The sequence below is a fragment of the Mixophyes fleayi genome, chromosome 1 (genome assembly GCF_038048845.1).
Source record: "Mixophyes fleayi isolate aMixFle1 chromosome 1, aMixFle1.hap1, whole genome shotgun sequence".
NCBI classification, from domain to species: domain Eukaryota; kingdom Metazoa; phylum Chordata; class Amphibia; order Anura; family Limnodynastidae; genus Mixophyes; species Mixophyes fleayi.
In genome coordinates, this window is record NC_134402.1 from 67,539,373 (window position 1) to 67,563,632 (window position 24,260).

Consider the following 24,260-nt stretch of genomic DNA (forward strand, 5'->3'; position numbering starts at 1 on the left):
ATGAGAACTGCTGAGGATCATGCTGCTCGAGGTGCTGCTGCTGCTGATAGACGTATCCAGTGGTGGAATGTCAGACTCTATGCCCACTGCTGTGCCGCTATGTTTCATAGGGATGGCGTCTTTCATTATACTGCCTTGTATTTGTGCTGCTCTGTCACTAATTTCAGCCAGCCAGCTCGCTGCAGCCTTTGGCCAAGATTGGTGACAATGTTGACAGTTGTGAAGAGATTATTAGGAAATAGACTGTAAATGACTGTGAATGATATAAATGGTAATGTATGAAAAAAGCAGCTCACAATCACATGATTGTACCTATTTTTTCACAATTTTTAAATAAATCTATATCCAAAGTCAAAAGACATGAGGATTTTGGGCCAAAACCAAAACCAAAACACAGGGGTCAAATCTCTAGTTTACAGGTTACAAAACCTGTGTCTCCTGGTAAATTTCTCTTTGCCTATGTACATATCAATTGCTTCTAATAGGGGCAGAAGGCACCAGGGCTCAGTGCTTCAGTACGGCCCAGAGACACCCCATCCACCCACTGAAAGAGGCTTACGCTGTATTTACTGATTTTAACATAAAGTGTCCTGTCTGTGCTGAGTAGAGGGTAATACAGTTACGCATACTTGCCAACTCTCCCTGAATGTCAGGGAGACTCCCTGAAATAGGAGTGATCTCCCTCACTCCCTGAAGAGTCTGGCATTCTCCCTGATGCAGAGCCAGTACAAGACGTGGTTGGCTTCGCCATCTGTGGCATGATGACACAGTTCAGAAATTGTGTCCTATGTCCATGTATTGATGCCTATGGAGGTGGCCATGTACATGGAGACCAAGATGTAATCAAAGACTGACAGGTAATACAACAAGACTTTAATAATGGAGACAGATATGTAAAAGACTCTTCAGTCTCTAAGAGATTCATTAGCTGATTTTCTTTAGCTCGTAGTTGCCTACTCTCCCGGAATGTCCGAGAAACTCCCGCATTTCTGGGAGACCTGTCGGGAGAGCAGGGCAACCTCCCGGTTCTTGCCCCCACAATAGATAAATGGCGGGGGGAGGCTTAATGACGCAAATATCGCGTCATCTTAGCCCCTGCTATAATTGGCTAAAATTTTGACAATCGTTTAGGGATCGGGGCCAAAATGATGAGATTTGTCAAGCCACGCCCCCGCACGTCCACCTCCCCCGGGATCTCCCTGAAGCCAACGAGGAAAAGTTGGCAAGTATGCAGTTACTACTCGGTGGAGCAGGAACTGATAGGCCATAGTGATGTCAGCAGCATCAGTTTTGCATACAAGTCCCTCTTGCATTGATGAGAGGTCAGATGTGTGGGAGTATAAGGTTTACTCAGACTTCAGTGGATTGTCTCAGACTTCAGTGGATTGTCTCTATCCACTCAACAACTTCTTCTATCTGCATTACATCAGTGCTTCTTTATCAGATATTCATGATACAGCAACTACTGACAAACGAAATGGCTCTATATATGTACTACAACAAACAAAGGTTATGTACCCACTGCCATTAAATGATGCACTTAACATGCATTTCTATGGCAAGTAAATGCTTCTTGTTCCATTTCAGTGCATATGTCACCCATCAGTGTGCTTAGAAACTTACATTTATACCAATGGAAATGCAGTGCAAATATAATTAGATGCTGTTAAGAAGAGTTTTCCACTTGCATTTGGCTTCAACAAGATAACAATCTGTTTTGTCACAGACCAATGATTAAACGGTAAAATGAATGCAGTTTTAAATGCATCTAAACACATATCAAACTCACATTAAACACATACAATGACACAATGCAATTTGTACGCTCCTCTACTCATGCTAAAACATACATTGCAAATGCCATTGTATACCAGGGGCGAACTGAGGATTGTCGGGGGGGGGGGTTCCCCCCCGACCCCCAAAAAAAACACCCCCCCGCGAGAGCTGCTACGCTTGCGCAGCAGTTCCGTTTCTTCAGCGCTGTCCTATACAGCAGCCGCGGCGCTGTCTAAGAAGCGTCCGCGGCGGTGCTGTATACACTACAGCACCGCCGCGGATGCTTCTTTGACAGCGCCGCGGCTGCTGTATAGGACAGTGCAGCTATAGCGGCCACTTAGTTAGCACAGGGGGGGGGTTTCTGGAGACTCAGAAACCCCCCCTGCGTGCGCCACTGTATACGTACCCTTAAGGATCCCCAGAGGTGCAAATAGCAAACTTGATTTAAAGGTTTCAAAAGCTGGGGATGGACTGAGGAGTTTATTTATTTTTATATGGCGATAGGGCTGATTTGTTAAAAATCACCTATCAGCGTAATTTATCAATGAAATATCAGCTTATTGACCCAGGGTTAATTTACCGCTTTGCCTTGCCCTTCTGAAGGGATATATCTGCATGCTGGCACACATACGCAGTGGAACTTAAAGCCCACAGCCCAAAGATATTCTCTCCAATACCTATACAACTGAATCGCTGCCACCACCTATTGTATTATGGCAATAGGATCCTATAACTCATAAATATACACACTAGAACACACTATGCTCTTTGTCAGCCAAAGGGGTTGACACTCCATACTGTAACATTCAAGGGATTCACACAGTCAAGCAATCAAAGGGTTAACACAGCCAAGCAATCAAAGGGTTAATGTGGTCAGGCAATACTTTTATTCTTAACAAAATCAAACTTATTACAGTTTAGATTTAATATAAAAATGTACTGGACTTTTGGAATGAGTGGGTTTCCTCCGGGTGCTCCGGTTTCCTCCCACACTCCGAAAAACATACTGGTAGGTTAATTGGCTGCTATCAAATTGACCCTAGTCTGTGTTTCTGTGTGTCTGTGTTAGGTAATTTAGACTGTAAGCTCCAATGGGGCAGGGACTGATGTGAGTGAGCTCTCTGTACAGCGCTGCGGAATTAGTGGTGTTATATAAATAAATGATGATGATTAAGGTTAAAGTGCCGGACGTGTGTCTCTTGAATGCATTAGACTGTTCATCCCTGCTCTATATTCTTGTCCTGCACACTGCAACACTTTCATATTGGCTGTTGATGCTTCAACTGTCCCTTTAGTTTTTAATGCCTTCTCTAGGTTGAAATCTTCTAATAGGTTGTCCTGCAACTTCTTGCGTTTAGTTTCCATAAAGTGGTCTCTAATTATATCGCCTGTGCATTTGTATGCAATCAGTTTTTGCTGAGTCAGAGCTCTTCACAAGTGCATAAATGAGTGTATTTTTTAAAAAAATATGTGTATTGTTAACCATATGCATTTGCCATAACTGGTTACCATTCCCTTGGTATGGTAAATGCGCATCTGACAATGCAATGTAATGTAAAACGTGGCTAATTTAACTCTTTTGTAAAAGTAGTATTCTGGCACTTGCCATTCCGGATATAAAAGTTGTGCATATAGCTTTAAATATGAATATTATCCCATTCACCTATTCATCACACATTTCTATAACACACGCATTTAGACTGAATATGCCATTTGACTAATGTATGAAAGGGCACTTAGTCACTTCTTTATTGACTCATCCAACTTTTTATTTCTCTCATAAAGTGGCCTGTACTGTATCAAAAAGTATTGCAATATGCTTATTAAATGTGTCTATTAAAGCAACAATTCCATGAAAATATTAAGGTCTGGGTTTTTTTTTTAACATAAATCACTGTGCAAGCTATAAGAAGTATATTGGTATTTCCATTTTCCCTTGATTTTTTTCTGCAGGCTGCTATTTATGGTTTATGATTCCTGACTACCATGGTAACCACAGCCACATGGCATATGATGTAGTGAGCAGAGAGGCTTTGGAACACCCCTCTAAGCTCATCTTGCATTATGACATCTTCCTTTTCCCCTCTCTGCCATCAAGTAATATGCTTAGAACTGTGATCTTGTCTGTTTAGCAGACTGATTGTGCCTAGCAGCCATTTTTGTTTTGACAGAGAGCTTTTGAGATAAAGATTAGTTAGAGTATAACTAAGAAAATGATACATACATGAAAGGTATTTATTTTGCAATTTAAAGAAAACAAAAATAATTCTTGTATGTGGGATTGCTGCTTTAATATTCTGTTTTTTCTTTGCCTGCGGCAGACAAATCTACAGTAGCAAAACAGGTCACATATCACTCCTTTCTGTCCTATGTATATAAGCATGCAACGATATCACAGGGGTGCCGCGGCCAGGGCCAGTGGTAAGCAAGGTGGGGGGCTACTTGGCAGTGGTGGATACGGGAGGGGGGTCAAACAGGGCATTTGCCCCCTCCTCCCCCCCCCCCCTAGCAACACAAGCCTATCTTTAAATTGCGTCCAAGACACCAATTAAACTGGGGTATGGGTGGGGCCAATTGCGAGCAGAGGCGGGGTCAACTGGAGCCAGTCAATCAGAATAAATGAGGGGCATGATTATGCTAAATCCTCTTCCCTAAAAATAAAGTCTAGATCCAGCCCTGCTACTTGGTAATTATTTTTTGCTTAGGGGTGCCTTGAAAAAATTATGGAGACCCTAAGGGCACCGCAAACTGAGAAAGTTTGAGATCCACTGCCTTAGTCCATTGGCTGCAGCAGTTCCCTCCATCTTGTCCAGCTATCTGTAATGTTTTCTGGTGCCTAGGTCCAGTTGAGCTATGTGATTACCATTTCTTGCCATTCTTTCCTGTGTGTGGACAATCCCACTACTAGCACCATTTATTGTATTGATTACAGCTAGTCTCTCTGCACTGTTATATAAACTTCAGGCTGCGTGTGAACACCCTACTGGCTGATATATCATCACGTTAGTATATTATCATATAGGCGCTCTCTGATTGTGACATAGAAATATGTCCAGGCACACTAACAGGGAAGAAGGTATTATCCATATATCGCTAGTGTTGCTTCATTGTTTTAACCCAACAACTTTCTTGGACAATCAATATCAGTAGATATTCCAGAATGCATCCGTGGAATGCTTTACACAATAAAGACATTGGAAATGTTACGTTTTTACATTGATAATAATAATAATAATAATAATAATAATAATAATAATAATAAGTAGAAGAAAAAGAAAAAGGCAAAACATAAGAAAAAGTAAGCATAACCCTTTTTTAAAAAATAAAAAAAGCAACACTGACAGAAATAATCTCACAATAATAATTTCACAATGAAAACAGTGATGATTGTTTAATTTTACTTGAAAATAATTACAGCTTGTAAGTAAAATGCTGAAAGAAGAGTGAATAGCTCGGAGCTCCGTTAATAAATGGTTAGAGTGATTTTCCTTATACCTATTTCGCTAAACTATTTTCCAAAGAGAGTGTTCTGCATATATATAATACCTTCTAATGCCTTAATAACTAGACAGACTTTCTGAGGAAACAATAGAAGAGAGGCAGACTTCATTGTGGACGGCTCTTATTTCACAGGCATAATAAACCCTGAATACCAAGGGATTACTGCTTTGGACAGCCCTTAAGAAAGACATGCCGTAAAGGGCTTGCTGTATAGCAAACCAACGAGACCTGTTAATTGATTCTTATTTAAATGCATCTTGTAGAGCTTATTATGTGAGCAAGAGGCAGGAAAAGAGAAGCAAGGTCACATGAGCAGCAGTCCCCACACCCCCTCCCAGTCCCTGGCAGATCATGCCTCACTCTGTCAGCCTGTGCTGATGCTTACGGGACTAGAGGGAGCACCCTAGGCTTCCTCCCACATCTGGACCGATACCTCTGCTCTGCAACAAGGTCCAGCACCCCGGTCCAGCCTGCTCTTCACCCTCAACCATCCAGCAACTATTAATGTGCTGCCAGTGGCTTCCATCCAGCTCCCGGGATCACTCGCTGTGTAAGAAGAGGGTAAGCAGCATAAGAGGAGATGCATGATCAGCTGCAGGAGAAGGGTATGGAGGGGGCACATGCCAGTTTGAGCTTCTATGGTCACAATGCTGTGCACAGGCTGTAAAGGACGTGATCCAAGGCTGGCATCCGTGGCAGGTAAATAAATCCGTGCTAGGGTCATCACTAGTCTTGGGTACGAGGGCAGAGCATCCAATGCCACCCTATGCATGTTTCGTGTACACCCCACTGTGTGAGCCACAGATGAGCGAGCAAGCTGTTAGCTGTGACCTCTGAAGCAACGCATAGAGGAGAGTTGACTTCCAGCAAGGTAAACAAAAGCTGGCTCCGCTAGACCATACAGACATTAAAATGATCATTTACTCGGTATTCATAGAGGCTTTTTAATACCTGGCAACTTTTAATTGATTTCTTGGAGTTTATCTGGCACAGATGGTGTTAACCAGGCAGAGCATGATCATTTCATAGCCTAAGAGAACGCGAGGTGGATAAATAGGATAATTTAATTGTGCAACATCAATAGGATTCATTTGTTAATTCGGTGCGAGTGTTTGAATATTTGCTAAATGGGGTAAGGCTATTTCAGTTATGAGATGATAAAATATCGTGTTGGGTATTTCACCAGTTGAAAGCTAATATGTATTCCAATCGAATCACGTTTGGAAAAAAAAAAGATTTTCATAAGCAGTGCTTATATTTTCTTTCATTCTGTACATTAGCAGCAGGGTTCTCTTACCTCTCTGTCTGTATGTATTTATTACCCAGTATTGTCTTATTAATGTTTGTTCCCAGTTGTAAAGCGCTACGGAATTTGCTGGCGCTATATAAATAAATGTTGATGATGATGATAGTATATTCGGGAATATGTATTCATAGATGAAAGAGAACATGTCACAGATATGTGAGACATACTGGATATGGTGGATAAACACATTGCATCAATCCAGCCAAGTGTGCAAATTGTGCGGTACCAGATATTACTAAACTACATTTCCCATTAGGATCAGCCAGCTGAGCGTCATAGAAGATGTAGTTCAGCAACAGCTGAGCGTTTAACATGTATTTCATTGACCGCTGGAGCAACAAAGGTTGCTCATAAAGAATCATACAGAACTGTTTAACATTATTTAATCAAGTTATTATCTATACAGGACTTCAGGATCTCCTGTGCGCCCAGGTTAAGCTGTAGGAATCTATCATGTATAATTTAACCTCACACCCAAATTTGTAATTCGAACGTCACAATTATTGACCGTCATAGGTTCCTACAAAGCTTTTCATGATCATTTTCATTACCAGAGATGAGTCTTCTGGGCATTTAGATGTTATAGCTTTAACTCTCTAAGAGGAATCATAGATCTCTTGTGAAAAAAACAAAACATTTTTTTCCTTTTGGAAAGGTTGGACATTCATTATAGGCTATATACATATGAGTGTTTTTTAAGAACTGTAGTACATTATTATTATTATTATTATCATTTATTTATATAGCACCAATCATATTATGCAATGCTGTACAGAGCATATGTAATCATTCACAGCATTGCGTGTCCCATTGGGGCTTACAATTTAAATTCCATACCACCCACAGGCAGATCAATTTTTGTCAAAAGCCAATAAGCCTACCATTGTGTTTTTCAAATGATTTGCGCTGGGTTCAAATAGTAAATGTAACCTAACTAGCTCTTTAATTCAGAATTATTCATCCCTATGGAGAAATACCTGTCTTTTTTGCAAGCATTTAGGGGTCTAATTATCAAAGCAAGAAAAGCCCTACATACTATAAAAAAGGACGCATGCGCAGAGGATCTCTGCTCTGGCCTGGCGAGCAGTAAAAGACATATTCATGGTAAATTGCCCGATCAAAGATTTTCTATTGCAGCGGTAAGCAATGAGAAAATCTTCTTGCTGGAGCACATTTAATAAATAAACTTCTAAATGTGAAAAAAGGGAGAAGCTTGAATGTAAGATGATATTACATGATATATTTGAATGCATTGAAGCTTCTTCCTGTTTTCACTCTGCATTGTCTGTTGCTTCATAATTGATTGTTGAGAGTTCAGAATTGAATTTGTTTGCTTAGAATGGATTTCATTGCTCAGGTTGGCCGGTTACTCCAATTGATGCATGTGTCAAATCATTTGCTAGCTGGACATGTCTGGCTACCTTGTACACACATCCAATCATTCAACAATCTTTGCTGCCACTACTGTATTTCAGGAAGTTATTTCCAATGGGACCAAAGAGTGCATTTAAGGGGTGTTCCCAGGCTAGCGGTTTTGGCCATTTCTTTCAAATGGACACCATTTGCATCAATCAGGTGCATGTAACATTGCAATGTTCATGAATAAGGGACATTTTTAGTTTTGCTGGCACCCACCATCCTAACACATTTTGTAAATGGCCATGTGCAGAGGCACTTTGAAAAGCAGAATGGGGTCTTCCATCTCTGTGAGCCTACAGTGGTCAAGAAAGCTCAATGCGGCAAAATATAGGTATCTGCATTCTACACGTTTGTAAATAACACTTTACCATTGTTTCTGCTGAACCCCTCTAATGATGTCCTGCCACAGCCTACATTGTAATGACAGGCCCCAGTCCATCCTCTCATGGTAATTGGAACATGGAAGACCTCTCTTTGGGTCACATTAGGAATTAGGTCCCATCCCATTACTCACTGCGTGATTCTTGCGGTTAGTATAACACCTAAGTAGTTATGTTACCACTGTAGTGTTTGTTCTTCTACACTCTTCAGCACTACAGTACAGAAAAAATTACAGTTATGTACGGTGAGAATTTGGAGGTGAATTGCACTGATGTTTAATAACAGGGATTATTATTACATCAGGTAGGTGATGGGGCTTATCACAAAAATATTCTCTAGGTGCCGCAACAAATCATCCCCTTGTAAATAGCTCTGGTAATAAATGTCTGTGAACAGTTAGTATTTTACTTCTGAATCCTGAAGCTGTAAAGTTCTCATCTATGGAAATAACCATGTATTACAAAATCATATATGCAGTATGTAGCAATAAATATTTCATGCATGTTGCTATAAATATATCAGTCCTATTTCAGCTTCTTGATTCTTTCACTAAAATGTAAGGACTGTAACTACATCTCGTAGGCGTTGTTTTGTCTTTCACATTCAAGCAATCCATTTAGCCTAGAAGGATTTATTGTTTAAATCTAAACAATGTATTTGATGAGATAAAAATAATGAGTGCAAACAAAGCCTATAGTTGATACAGCAAAGCACCCATAGAAAATGACATGTGGAAAGACATGACAAGATCAAAGCTCATGCTTGGTGACCTTTTAACCTTGCCAGTTAGACCTACATTTCAGCTCTGTTAATTAAAACCTGCACTGAAAGGCTACTTGTATTCCACGTATTCTCTACAGTGAAACATCAGACTGATGTTATTAGCCACTTAACTCACGTCTTACACATTCTCCTTTTCATGAAATTCAGTTTTAAATTGTCACAATTTTAGAGTAATAAAACCCCTAGCCGTGGGAATAGCCTACATTGAAAGAATCACTAGGAAAGGTCTAAAATGCTACTTTCCAAATTGGATGTTGACTGATTTAGGCATTGAAATAAGTTATGATAAAGCCTTGCCTTATATATGTATATAAAAAAGAAATATACACAGAGCAGCCACAACATTAAAACCACCTGCCTAATATTGTGTATTTGCCCCTTGTGCCACCAAAACAGCTCTGACACGTCGAGACTCCACAAGACCTTTGAAGGTGTCCTGTGATATCTGGCACCACGGCGTTAGCAGCAGGTCCTGTAAGTAGCGAGGTGGAGCCTTCAAGTCTTGGACTTGTTTTTCCAGCACATCCCACAGCTGCTTGATAGGATTGAAATCTGGGGAATTTGAAGGCCGAATCAACACCTAGAACTCTTTGTCATGTTCCTCAAACAATTAGTACATCCTGGTGCCATGGCTTCCCCAGGTAAATGACGCACACGCATCCGGCCGTCCACTTAATGTATAAGAAAACGTGATTCATCAGAACAGGCCTCCTTCTTCCATTGCTCCATGGTCCAGTTCTGGCATTTACGATTGTAGGCGCTTTCGGTGGTGGACAGGGGTCAGCATGGGCACTCTGACTGGTCTGTGACTAACCAGCGACATATTCAGCAAGCTGTGACACAATGTGTGTTCTGACACCATTCTGTCATAGCCAGCATTACCTTTTTAGCAATTTGTGCTACAGTAGCTCTTCTGTGGATTTGAACCAGAAGGGATAGCCTTTGCTCTCCACGCACATCAATGAGGCTTGGGCAATCATGACCCTGGTTTACCATTATCTTTCCGTGGACCATCTTTAGTAGGTACTAACCACTGCATACCGGGAACACCCCACAAGACCTGCCACTATGGAGATGCTCTGACCCAGTCGACTAGCCATTCCAATTTGGCCCTTGTCAAAGTCTCCCAGATCCGTACACTTCCCCATTCTTCTGTGCTTCCAACACATCAACTTCAAGAACTGACTGTTCACTTACTGCCTAATATATCCCATCCCTTGACATGTCCTATTGTAACAAGATATCAATATTACTCTCTTCACTTGTCAGTGGTTTAATGTTGTGGCTGATTGGTATAAATGCAATGGCTACTGTGATTCACAAACCACCTCTGCCAGCTTTTGATATGTAAAACATGCCTACCAACTTTTTCACATGTAGAATCGGGACAAAATAAGTCCCATCCTCGGATCCTGCGAAACACCTCCCCCGATCTGCCCCAAGTTCCACGTTTTGAGGAAACTCTGCCCATTTTCATGTAAGCTCCACCACTTTCTAGGTCCGATATTCGGGAATGTCTTGCCGAATTCAGGACAGTTGGAAGTATGATGTAAAATGTTATATTCTTGGGTAAACCATTTTGTGTAATTGAGTTTTGTTACTATATAAATTTGGGCTCATATTTAATCCATGGTTTTAGAATGTTCTTTAAAAAATGAAAATAAAGTTGCAATTTTTTTATCAATATTTATTATATGTTTACTTGACGCAAAATATAAAGGGGCCTATTAATGGCTGCAGCCATTTATTAACAAAATCATGCTCTCATCATAGGGCAGAGTAGCTATTGCGGTAAAGCACCAAAAAGCTAGGATTTTTGGAGCTTGATAAATTTGCCCAGACCGCAGTTCCAATTGTGAATAATGAGAACTGCGGTATATTGCCATACTTATATCTGTGATATCTCCTGCGTTAGGCTTTTGTTAAAGGGCTGGGATACTAATTTTTGCCTAAACCATGTGGAAACAGTCGTTCCTGCTTGGTTTAAGGCTTAATAAATAAGGCCCCTAAGTCGAGCTGCAGCCACAATTATGTTTCGTCAGTAACGTTTCCTTTCTCCAACTATAAGTTTTACAGGAACTTTGTGTCTTAGACCTCGTTGTACGTTATATACTCACCCGTTGCTTTGGTAATGGACCAACTTTGAGTCTTGACAGGAGGCATCTAAGTTGTTGTGACTGATATATGCACAGTACTTTGCAGGAGAATGAACCATTAGGAATATGTCAAGAAAGGGACACCAGACGCCCATCGTTCTACTATAGGGGGAGGGTGGGGATAGTGCAGTGGTTTTTGACCAGGGGTGTGTGACAATAGACTTCAAACTGTTCTGGTGTACTGAGTTAGTACCATTTCTGTAACTAGCATAATAAAGCATAACCAATACTGATATCTGTCAGGAACACGCTCCCAGCTGCCGTGACTTTGGGGTGTTTGCTGTATGAGGTCACACACGATTTCAGCCCGCAGTCTCTCTCACCTATCACACAGGTTCTAGACCTACGGAATCGCCCCCAAACACAGCACTCTCACACCCCCAAACACTTCAAGGTTCAGCCACCACCTATTGGGTACGGGCAATAGGACCCCAAGATACTGTCCCACACTGGCACATAGGCTTCTAGTTCTACAAACTAGCAAGACTCACACCAGCACACACATGGTTAACTCTTCACACCTCCAGACTGTTACACAAATGTAAATATAAGCCCACACAGCTTGTTAATCAAATGTATCAACAAATCACACACTGGCATTCCAATGGTTAACCTGGACGAGCAATCTCTTCTAAACTGGCTAATGAATCCGTTAGAGCGGCGGTTCCCAAACTGTGCGCTGCGGCTCCCAGGGGTGCCGCAGCGCTGTCACTGGGGTGCCGCGGGCCAGCCATAAAAAAAAAAAAAAGAACACAGAAACTTACCAATCCATCGGGCGCCGGGACCCAGCAGCCTCCTCTCTCCCGCAGCTGTCACTGAATATCGACGTCAGTAACAAGCTGCGGGAGAGAGGAGGTTGCTGGGTCCCGGCGCCAGATGGATTGGTAAGTTTCTGTGTTCTTTTTTTTTTTTTATGGCTGGCGCCTGGCGCGGGGCAGAGGATGGGGACAGAGAGCAGAGGAGGGGGACAGAGAGCAGAGGAGGGGGACAGATAGCAGGGGATGGGGACAGAGAGCAGAGGAGGGGGACAGAGAGCAGAGGAGGGGGACAGATAGCAGGGGATGGGGACAGAGAGCAGAGGAGGGGGACAGAGAGCAGAGGAGGGGCACAGCGGGGCAGAGGAGGGGCACAGCGGGGCAGTGGAGGGGGACACAGCGTGAGAGGGGCAGTGGAGGGGGACACAGCGTGTGAGAGGGCAGAGGAGGGGGACATTGTGAGAGAGGGCAGAGGAGGGGGGACAGCGTGACAGAGCAGAGGAGGGGCACAGCGGGGCAGAGGAGGGGCACAGCGTGAGAGGGGCAGTGGAGGGGGACATTGTGAGAGAGGGCAGAGGAGGGGGGACAGCGTGACAGAGCAGAGGAGGGGGGACAGAGAGCAGAGGATGGGGACAGAGAGCAGAGGATGGGGACAGCGGGGCAGAGGAGGGGGACAGAGAGCAGAGGATGGTGAGAGCAGGGCAGAGGAGGGGCACAGCGGGGCAGAGGAGGGGCACAGCGGGGCAGAGGAGGGTGACAGTGTGAGAGGGGCAGTGGAGGGGGACACAGCGTGAGAGGGCAGAGGAGGGGGACAACGTGTGAGAGGGCAGAGAAGGGGAACATTGTGAGAAAGGGCAGAGGAGGGGGGACAGCGTGACAGAACAGAGGAGGGGGGACAGCGTGACAGAGGGCAGAGGGGGCAGTGTGAGAGAGGGCAGTGTGTCTGGATGCAGAGGGGCAGTGTGTCTGGATGCAGAGGGGGCAGAGTGCCTGAGGGCAGAGTGTCTGGATGCAGAGGGGGCATTTTTGCATACAACTAAATAAGTATTTCTGTCCTGACCTAAATACTTATTACAATTTTTTGACCCAACTACTTCTAAAACAGGACTGCTCAATAATTATTTTGGAGGGGTGCCTTGAAAAAATTTGGAGACTCTAAGTGTGCCGCAAACTGCAAAAGTTTGGGAACCACTGCGTTAGAGTATCAAGGATGCAACTTATTAAATTTTAGATTTAATATATGAAAATACAGGGCATTCAGATATAAAGAAAAATAATGAATAAACAATTAATATATTGACATAACAAGCAAAAACAGTTTAAAATAAAAAGGGTTACATTCAGATTTGCACTTACAAGAATTGCATTCTGGCCAAGGGAAATTTGGCTAGAAAGATGGACAGCTTATTAATGTGAGTTGAATTCCCAAAAAGTCTGACAGTTTTTTCTTTCAGAACACAGATTTTTAAGCAAACTCAAATGGGACGGCATTCACAGGGGCAGTGTGAATGCTAATGTGGGGGCAGAAATGTCCCCTGGGTGTCACCTCAGGTTTGTTCAAGCTATTCCTAAGTTTTGACCTGTTGGTTATTCTTCACAGATATATCTCAGAGAAATAACACCCCCCTCAATAAACCGGTCATAATCTCCCGCACGTTTAAATACCAAATATGATGAGATTACAACAATATCCAATCTCATCCTGAAATACATGTGACTATGGTTGTTCCCTGTGTAGTTGGTATCTATGTTTTAAGACCCTTGTGTGGTTTTTGCCCCTCAGTACGGAGTGGCATCCAGATTTCCCAAAATATGAACTATGACAACATTTTCCTTTGAAGGTCATATTTCTATATACCTGTATAGGCTTTCACATGCTGCCTACCAGGATCTCCAGCTGTGATTGGCACCACAAAGTCTATTCAAGTGTCTAAAGCGAACATCCTGGAAGCTGCTAAAAGTGTCAGGCTGATCTCCTCACACTGGGATGTAAAAGGCCATCAAACACAATTCCATCAGATTCTGCATCTTTAACTTTTACACTAACTTATCAATGGATTCATTTGATACAACCTATTTACACTGCAGTTATGAATTATCCCTTATAAATAACTGCAAGCTCTCTATGTTCACGACAATATCTATGTGAGAGGGGATTTTCATCACATGTGCATATCAAAATAAAGGTCAGAAACGACCTAAATGTGACGTGTAACATGCATGTGATTTTTATTTTCCTAAAAAAAAAAAAAAAGAGCCTTGCTTTAAATATAATATTAAGAAAAGCAAAATGGTTATTGATAGTGAGTCTGTTTAAATTTTAAGTTTAGTTTTGATAAACATGTATGTAAAAGAATTTTGAAACAATTTTTCAAGAGGGTGGAAGAACATATTTTGAGAATCAAATTCAGCTGCCAAAAAAGTGAAGAACCACTTTGTTAGTGGTTAAACCAGTTTTAGGCTGGAGTTCTTTAAACAGTTCAGGAGACAGGTATTACTTTAGAATAACGTAGATGCCAGAACGAATGGTTAGAGTCTGAATCACTAGTAGATGGTTCCAGCAGATTAGGTGATATAAAACAATAGCAACGCTTCGTACATAACCATGCTTGGTCTGAACACATATTGAACACTCATAATAAACGGGTGAGTGAAATAGGTCATTTGGGGCTTATCAACATTCTATGACTAATTTTGTGATGACTGATTAACTACTGGTTGGTATTTTATGCAATGGAAAAATAGTCAGGCCTCTTGCAGTACATGAGCAATGATTATATTTGGGTAATCTGGAAAACATACTGTTAAAATAGGAAATTTAGTGAAATGCAGTGATTAGTTAAAATCAATAAATTTGGTGGACCCTTTGGCCAAGTCCTACAATTCTTCCCCCAGAAATGTCTGTATTGGGATGTCTGCACTTGCAAATTTGAGATTGCAAGCATTCTACACACTGGGAACATTTGCTTCCTATTGGGAAAAAAGTACCTTCAGTATTACCATGACCTCAGGCAAACAATGGCAACCATTTCAATCATTATCTGAACCTGTTTAATGTCTTAAGATACTAGCAAACGTAGGTATTCTACAGTAAAACTTATAGGCAGTGGTCAAAGTGGAAATTTAGTGGCGGTATAAAAAATATAAGTGAATGGAATTTTATAATGTGAAATTCCCCCTACACCTTGAAACCCCCTCTGATACCTCAAACTTTCCACCGCTGCATGACATCAAGTAATGAAGACATGTAACAGAAATTGGGTCCAACAAGGGACAGCTAAAGAAGGATACTGGTGGAGGATTTACTCCTGCAATATCAGCACTGAAACAGATCAACTTGGCCATGAAGTAAGTTGAGGAGGCTGGACAAGACAGCTAATCTGGGAGACTCACACTGCTGGAAGAGTGGAACCAGAGGTGAACCAGGGGCAGACATCAGGGATGTTAACGTTTCAAGCCCAGGTACTCTGCATTTCATTTTAACTACTCTGAGCGCAGAATCGGAGGAGAAATTTTGGTCAGTGTGCTCCAGCTCTGAGTCTGATCTAGAGATGAAGGGGGATGGGGGAGCCCCAATATTAAAGGGTTTTGGCCAGGTCCCAGTGGAGCTGCAGGGAGAGAAGTGGCTGTATGACATAACGATGTATACCGCTCCATCCAGATTGACCGCTGCATATAGGTATACATTTATTAAACATGATATGGAGCTGCAGTAACATAGATAACCTAAGAAATAATTACCACTAAATTTCCAGTTGTACTATTCTGCAATGAATTAAGTAATTGATGTTGATGCTGACACCTATACTGCACCTGTCACCCACTTAGTGGAGGCAGCAACCTCAATAATGAGAATGCAGCCTATCAATTCACCAGAAACCAGTGGGATCAATGAGTTATTCCATTGCAACACATTCACTGGCAGAGTCAGAGGGACAATGCATAATGTCTATTTATGTATTATTTCTGTTTTGTTATTACTGTACATATGGAGTTAGTGTAATAAACCTATTGAGTTAATTAAAAACTCCTATTGCTCACCTAGATAATATACTGTAAAGACTAATTGATAGAAGTTCTTTCTGCGTTTTCTACCTTATAAGCACAAACTTCCGTAGTGTTTAAAAGCATATTATACTGTAAATATCTTATTCAGCACAATCAGAGAGTTGCTTTGTTCAGAAGATATTTATTAGCATGCCTTTAAAGTACAATTAAAATGTGTCGAGTTAAATGGAGGGAACATCTCTCTTCCACTAATTTTTTGTCCCTTAAAACAGACATCACCCATTTCCATCCCTTTTTGTGACAGATGTAGCCCACCCACTCTCTACCACTAAGCACTGCTCCTTCTAAGTAAATTGACTACTTCAGCAGTTGTTTTCTTGTAATTACCTCTCTCCATCCATGAAAGCTATTTATTAAAGTTATTAACAACATCTATCAAGAAATAAATCCAGTATAAATTCAGTTATCTCTAATAAGAAAGATGGTTACTTGGAGTATGCACAGGATGCACACTGGAAATCACTTTGGTGATGTACTAGTGTATTTATCTGGATCATTCAGCACATTTCAAAGTGCACACTTAAAAGTCTTGGTAATTGTCTCTGCAAGCTGCAAGTGTGATAAGGAGACGTATTTATCCAGCTCTACGGAAACATCTTTTCTGCACGGTTTAGGCCATACTTGCCTACTCTTGAATCAGCTGTCTGGGAGGGGGTCAGTCGAAGGGGCGTGGCCATGCGGTTTGCACCATTAGGCTCCGCCTACTGTCAATCTTATGCAATTTTGGCCAATCGCAGCAAGGAGCAGGGCCACAATGGCACGTTTAGCCCCGCCCCCACCCATCCCCAACAACGGAGACAGCTGGATCCGGGATTTTTGCCTGCTCTCTCAGGAATCCCGGAGAACTCACAAAAAATCGTGAGTCTCCCGGACATTCCGGGAGAGTAGGCAACTATGGTTTAGGCATTTTTAATTAAAGGAGCTATTTAACAAAACGTCCAGCAGTCCCCATAATACTCAATGGGGACCGCGATGTGGGTAAATGTGGTGCAAATTTATCAAGCTTTCGGAACTTGATCCCGCTGGCAAATGCCATTTGAAGGTGGCTTAAGCCATTCAGTCCTATAGGCAGAGCATGGCAGGAGAAGGCTCTTCGCATCCCTCTCTGGCAGCCTTCCTGCTCTCCCCTGTGTTAATGACAACGTAAATGACATTTGTGTTTGTACAGTAAAGACTCCGCATCAGAACCCAGGGTTGTCTGTAAAAAAAGTAATCGCTGGGACAGCCTCCATTGCTCTATCCCAACATGGCTTTAATAGTGAATTGCTCTGTTTATTCATCTGTCATCTCTGCAATGACAGATTATCATTAACAGGGCAAAAGTGCGATTAATAGTAAATAGACCCTCAGGTTTGTGAGCGGATAATTCTGGGTGATCTGTAAATGTGCACTATGCAAATTGTAAATGTCACATCAAAGTCCAGCCTGCTTCCACTTTAGATCCAGCCCTTTCATTAAAAAAATATTTCTGCTATTTTCCTAGAAATAAAGCTCAGTTCAGGTTCATGGCTTAAATTAATAATGAGAGTAAAAGGAATGTCTTTATTATATGTGACATTTTGAGCGTTTGAACTGTATTGTATTGGGTATAGTGCATAGTTGCCTACTCTCCCGGAATGGCCAGGAGACTCCCAAATTTATGTGAGTTCTCCCGGACTCCCGAGAGAGCAGGCAAAAATCCCGGATCCAGCTGTCTCCGTTGTTGAAGATGGGTGGGGGCGGGGCTAAACACGGCATTGTGACCCCGCCCCCTGCTGCGATTGCCCAAAATTGCATAGGATTGACAGGGGCAGAGCCTAACGGCACCGCATGCGTGGCCACGCCCCTTCGACGGACCCCCTCCCGGACAGCTGCCTTCAAAAGTAGGTAAGTATGGTATAGTGTGCCTAGTAATGCACTTCTCAGCAGAAGTGCAATTGGAGAGTGCAAAGTGCATTACGTTACAAGTACGTGGGAGAAACCCGATCTCTGAGCTAGGGCAAATTTAAAACATTTTTGAATAGTGGAAATGGCCCTTCTGCAAGGAACATCCCTAAACATACACGCTCTCCACCCTTTTATCTCATCTTGAATGATGTTGCTCTGCAAAAAAAATCTTCTTTTTGCACAGATCCATAAGAAGAGGTGCACCCATGCATGTAGTTTGGATTTAGCAAAGAACCTCACCCGGCTTGTCTTCTTGGCTGGTGCCAGATTTTACACCACTGCAAATGCCGCCATCTTGCTCACTAAACCCATGCATTTTGTCTGGCATGATCAAAGAGGATTTTGCACTGTGCCTCTGCAATTTTGCTCATTGTAAATGATCTCCAAAGCGTCCAGCTCAGTTTCTTCATGTCACAGAATATTTATATGTTACAAATCCATGTAATGCTACATCTATCGGGATACAGTATCTGCTTTAACAGAGCACACTTGTAATCTTTGTTAATCTTGTACAGGAACTGGGGAATTTACGTGGTATTCGTTTTTACTAAATATTTTATTTATAAGTGTCAAAATTTCTACATTTTTAGTGTTACAGTTTTTGGTTACAAGTCCAAGGGAAGTTCTGAAAAAAAGATATTTAGACAATACAGTAGAACATGTGTAGGAAAGTATCTCACTGGCAAATTATGATTATTCTGGCCACTGGTCAAGCTTCTTCTGCCAATATACCAGGTGGTGGTGTTATAGAGCAATTCATGTATGCTTTCACTATGTCTATAGGTTGTAGAATACGGTGGCTTCTCAATCTCTTTTTCTAAAAACTTCTGCATCATTTCCCTTCGGAAAATATATATTTTTTGATAAATAATAAAAAAAATCATCCCCCTGGGAAGGAATATTGGTGACATTGTTCTGAATTTTGTTATTATATTCTATACCACAGGCTAATTTTTTCTGACACATATCCTTTTCTTGTTGTATGGATCACTGAAGAGTTCATGTAAATGTTTCTTGGTTATACGCCAGCATTGACTTCCTTTCAGATACTGCAAAATATGTGCCCATGTTTTACTTGTAACTGTTTAACAACATGTATTTATACCGTACTTACCAGCATTGAGTGCTTGTCTTCTGGGAGGGGGGTGGGTGGTGGGAGGACAGGAGAGGGCGGTTTGCGGCAAAGAGCATTATTTTTGCCCTGTCCCCATGATGAAAAGACATTTTGTCACGGTGGCGGAGCCAAAATGACCAGATTCAGCGTGAATCGCATCATTGAGGCTTCCATCCTGCCCACTTCACTAGGAAGTAGACAGGATGTGGCAGAATTGCCTGCTCACCCAGGAGTCCGTGGACCTTCCCGGAATTCCGGAGTCTCCCAGATATTCCGGGAGAGTGGGCAAGTATGATTTATACACCTATAAAAATAATGGCAGCACTGACATGTAGTGGTTTGGACCTGTCATTGTAAAACACTGACTAAGATCACAGTGGATTGCCTGTGTATTTCTAAACCTAAATAGTTGTGTATTTAAACAAGTACATGGCATGTACAAATGTGTTTGTGAAAATTTTTATTACACTGCTCATTTGCTCATGCATTTAGGAGACCAGAAGACCATCGGTCCTGAGGTGGAGCAAAATTCTTTTTGTGGAGGGTAATCTAATAGCTTGTTCCTGTACTGCCCTGCAAAACAAGACAAAAAAGACCATTACTCCACTCAACTCCTCTCAGCCTTTACAAAGTTCTTCTCCCCCAGAAACACTGCCCCCTTGCTCTATAAACCCATGTGCCTTGAGGCAGATGTAGGCACTTTGCACATCGAGGCTCATTTGTGCTTTCGAAATGACCTCCACTGTGTTTAGATGATGTGGTTTTAATGGATGGGAATGGGATGAATGCCTTACCATGTGTGTGTGTGCTCATTTCACCTCTTACTAAAATCTGTTATCTCCCTCTCTCTCTACTGGTATCTTCCCATCATTATATAAGCACGCAGTGATTACTCCTATTCTGAAAAAACAAAATTCTGACCCAAACTCTCTCTCAAAATAGCGCCCCATCTCTCAGCTCCCATGCCCCTCCAAGCTTCTAGAGAGACTTGCCTATAGTCACCTCACACGCTTCATGTCCGCAAACAACCTATTAGATCCTTTTCAGTCAGGTTTTCGCTCTCAACACTCCACAGAGACTGCGCTGACCAAGGTTGTTAATGATTTGATCACTGCTAAAACTAAAGGCCATTACTCTCTTCTAATTCTCCTGGATCACTCTGCTGCATTCCACACTGTTGACCACTCTCTTCTCATGCAAACGCTACAATCCCTAGGTCTTCAAGACACTGTCCTATCCTGGTTCTCATCCTACCTATCTAATCACTCTTTCAGTGTCAATTTTTTATGAATCCACCTCTGCTCCGCTTCCTTTATCAATAGGAGTACCACAAGGCTCAGTATTAGCTCCTCTGCAGCTCTCTATCTACACCACTTCTCTTGGAAAACTAATAAGCTCCTTTGGTTTTTAGTACCATCTCTATGCGGATGATACCCAAATTTATCTGCTCTCTCCTGATTGATCACCATCTGTGATGTCCCGCGTTACTTTCTGCCATTTCATCTTGGATGTCCTCTTGCCAACTCAAACTCAATCTTTCAAAAACAGAGTTAATAATATTCCCACCCACCAAAAGAAGTTACCTACCTGGCATTTCTATTTCTGTTGACAACATGACCATAAATCTGTCAAGGTGTAATCCTTGACTCGCAACTATTCTTTGTTCCATATATCGACTCTATATCTAAATCATTTTACATGCATCTAAAAAACATTTCCAGAATATACACATATCTTACACATGGCACTGCAAAAACGTTGATTTATGCACTCATCATCTCCCGCATTGATTATTGCAATTGAACTTTTTTCGAGCTGCACCCACTCTGGAATTTCCTCCCTTGCACAATAAGACTCTCCTCTGGTCTACAAACTTTCAAGCGTTCTCTGAAAACCCACCTCTTCAGGCAAGCTTATAATAATCCTCAATCACCCCCTTAACCTCACTAGGCTACCCGACACCAGACCAACATTGCTTTGTGACTGGATCACAAAGCATACAAATCACTTTTTATCCTTTGCAATCTGGCTGGACCAGTATGCAATATGAAGATTTAACCTTATGTATCTTATTGACCTATAGATTGTAAGCTGATAGCTGTTACAAAAAAAAGCATTTATCTATGGCCGGTGTCATAGACATTTAAGAGGTCTGTGTTTTACTCAGACATCTGTAGCATCCATCCCTCCCAACATGTCTGTCCGCGGCAGCAGGACAGGGGGCGTATCCACATTGCAGAGGGCTGCCTACCGCTGTAAAGTTCTAGGCTGCCTATAACATACCTACCTTCCCCCAGCATTCCCACCCACGGGACAAATAGTAGCCCTAAATTCGGAACAGGTTGGAGGTATGCCTATAGGGACATTTAGCTATCAATGAGAAACACAAGATGTTCTGCAGCCACAGGTGTTTGTTACATGTGGCCTCCAGTCAAATTCTAGATTAATTTTAGACTAATTCTATTTACTTCTCTAGTGATTCCAGATCTGATCAGGTAGTTTATAGCAGTGGTGGATCCAGGGGGGGCGATCGGGGCATTCGCCCCCCCCCTAGCAGCAAAAAGCTAGGTCCCAGTCTGCCGATTAAAACGGGAGGGGCGGGGCTAAGCACGAGCGGGGGGGGGGGGGCTAAATGTGGGCCAGCCAATCAGAGTGGTCCCAGTTGACGTCCACAACGGGAGGGGGCGTGGTCAATCGCGGGCGGAAGGCGCGGTTAACGCAGGCCAGCCAATCAGAGCAAAGGAGGGGCGTGATTATGCAAAATTGCCCCCCCCCTAAACATAGTCTAGATCCGCCCCTGGTTTATAGACACTGCTGTCTGCATAGAAACAATTCAGTAGCATACTTGGTCCATTTCATCATGTCAGACAGGCGTGAGATCTGGTGACCTGACATCTTTTTCCATACAGGAACCTGAGTGGAGTGCAGTGTCTGTACAACACATGATGAGCACTCAAAGAGTCTAATAGGTGCTTTAAATACTAACTCTATAATAATAGTAACAGCCATTATGATGATATTTTAAAGAGGCAAAGTGGTTATTTATTTGACTGTAGAACCCCTTTAATTGTTAGCCTGCAAGTGTTTTCTGAATAAATATATTGCATCCTGTAGTTATCGCGGTTGCTTTGCTCTGCAGGAAGACGTAGGAGTTAAAATTCTTAAATTATTTTCCTGCAAAAAGAAAGATGGATCACATTAAGCCCCCCTGACTAATGCACCACTAGATGGTTGTCCAGCTCAAAATATGTGTTATTAAAAAAATTAAATGGAAACTGTCATATGTGAAATGATGGACCCTATAGTGTACATAATACGGATAATCGAAACCACCAGGGGATTTTGTGGCCATAATAATGCAAAAGTGGGCAGTTCTGCATCGCTAAATAGGTCACATTACTTTTATGATGTATTACTCAGGGAAGGCTTGGCTGTGTTTGGCCCTAAACCAATCACAAACGAGTATCCAATGGTGAACCAGCAGCACCAGATTAAGCCAATAAAGTGTATTTACGGAGAAATCTAGTGGTAGCAGCGAATGATATAGTGCAGCTGTGTCATCTTTCAGAATTGTTGAAACCCCCCCCCCACCAATTCTCTGGTCACTGTCTGTCCACTAGGAATGGTGTGAATGAAATCATACCCCCCAACCTCGTCTCTTGTTATTTGGGACAATGTCCTGACCTAGTCACGGTACATGCTGGTTCCATTATTCTTTCTGAATAAGACTGTGGGATATATTTACTAAACTGCGGGTTTGAAAAAGTGGAGATGTTGTCTATAGCAACCAATTAGATTCTAGTTCTCATTTACTTAGTACATTCTATAAAATGACAGCTAGAATCTGATTGGTTGCTATAGGCAACATCTCCACTTTTTCAAACCTGCAATTTAGTAAATATACCCCTGTGACTTGAATACTTTTTTTTTAAAATCGTAAAACATGTGGTTTTATATAAAAGTATACCCTGCAATGACACCATAATATAGTTGATCAATGTGTCACTTTGCCCTCTACAAAATATGAAATGCAGCATTGGAGGTGAGGAGAATCAAGTTGAGGGACCTGCGAACATGGTCTCTGCCAACCATAGTCTTGTGCCATATTAGAAATGGGTATTCATCGCATGGGTGCAACTGCCCTGTGGATAATCGCAGATATAAGTATATAAAAACCTGTTGTATGTCACTTTTGTGAAGCAGCGGGATCTCGCAGACCAGTCACATTTTTATATTTATTCATTTTGACAGACAAGTTGTACGAAACCTTTCAAGATACATAGACATGCTATGATAGGTTTTTCGTTTGAAGCCATAGATTGGTGTGATGATCAACACCAACCAGAGAGAATAAGATCTGTCATAATTTAGATTATAATTTTATGATGAGGAAACAACTGGTGATGGGGGAGCAGGGAGCCAGGAGTGGGGGAAAGAGAAGGGGTAGATGGTATTGACAGGGAAGCGACCAGGCAAGGAAATTGTTCAGATTGCCCCGGGAGGAAGTAGTCATGTTGGTACCAAAGACTATATTTTGTGGAAACAAAGACCTTGTTATGCAATAAATTAGATAGATATACCATTAATGATACATCCTATATCCGGTACAACAAGACATTTCTGGGAGACAAAGGAGAGAGAGGTTAGGGATAAGCTGTGATAGCCCAAGATGCTGGTTACTTCATCCTGGAAGCAGTGGGTGAATCTAATTGTTAGGATCTCATAGGCTGAAACTGATTAGTGTCTCCTCTAAAGTCAGAGGGGAAAGCTAAGGTAATCTCCATTTCCTCCCATCATACAGTCACATATTTATGTATTCTGTGACTGCAGAGTATAGGAATTACAGCAATGAAGGCAATCATCTGTAAAAATAAAGCAGCTTTGAAGACATTTGCCCTACTGCCCCACACAGGTACCCTGTAACTACACATATCTGTAGCTCTAGTGCTATTGTATATAGCATTGACATAAAGGGTGACTTCTAGTATCACAGTAAATACAGCAGGGGTGTACACTGTCACTCCCTATGTGCTGCAAGGCATTGACAAGCACCCGTATATGCAGTACAAGCCCCA

The 24,260-nt window shown here is 42.0% G+C and overlaps 1 protein-coding gene across 1 annotated transcript in view; it reads left to right on the forward strand.

Annotated features, from left to right (window-relative positions):
- The first annotated feature begins 5,453 nt into the window (after positions 1 to 5,453).
- Positions 5,454 to 24,260, forward strand: part of TRMT9B (tRNA methyltransferase 9B (putative)) — a 39,431-nt gene continuing 20,624 nt past the window's right edge. The window contains exon 1 of the mRNA XM_075196149.1: positions 5,454 to 5,976. The gene's annotated coding sequence lies outside the window, so the exon portion shown is untranslated. The remainder of the gene's footprint in view (positions 5,977 to 24,260) is intronic.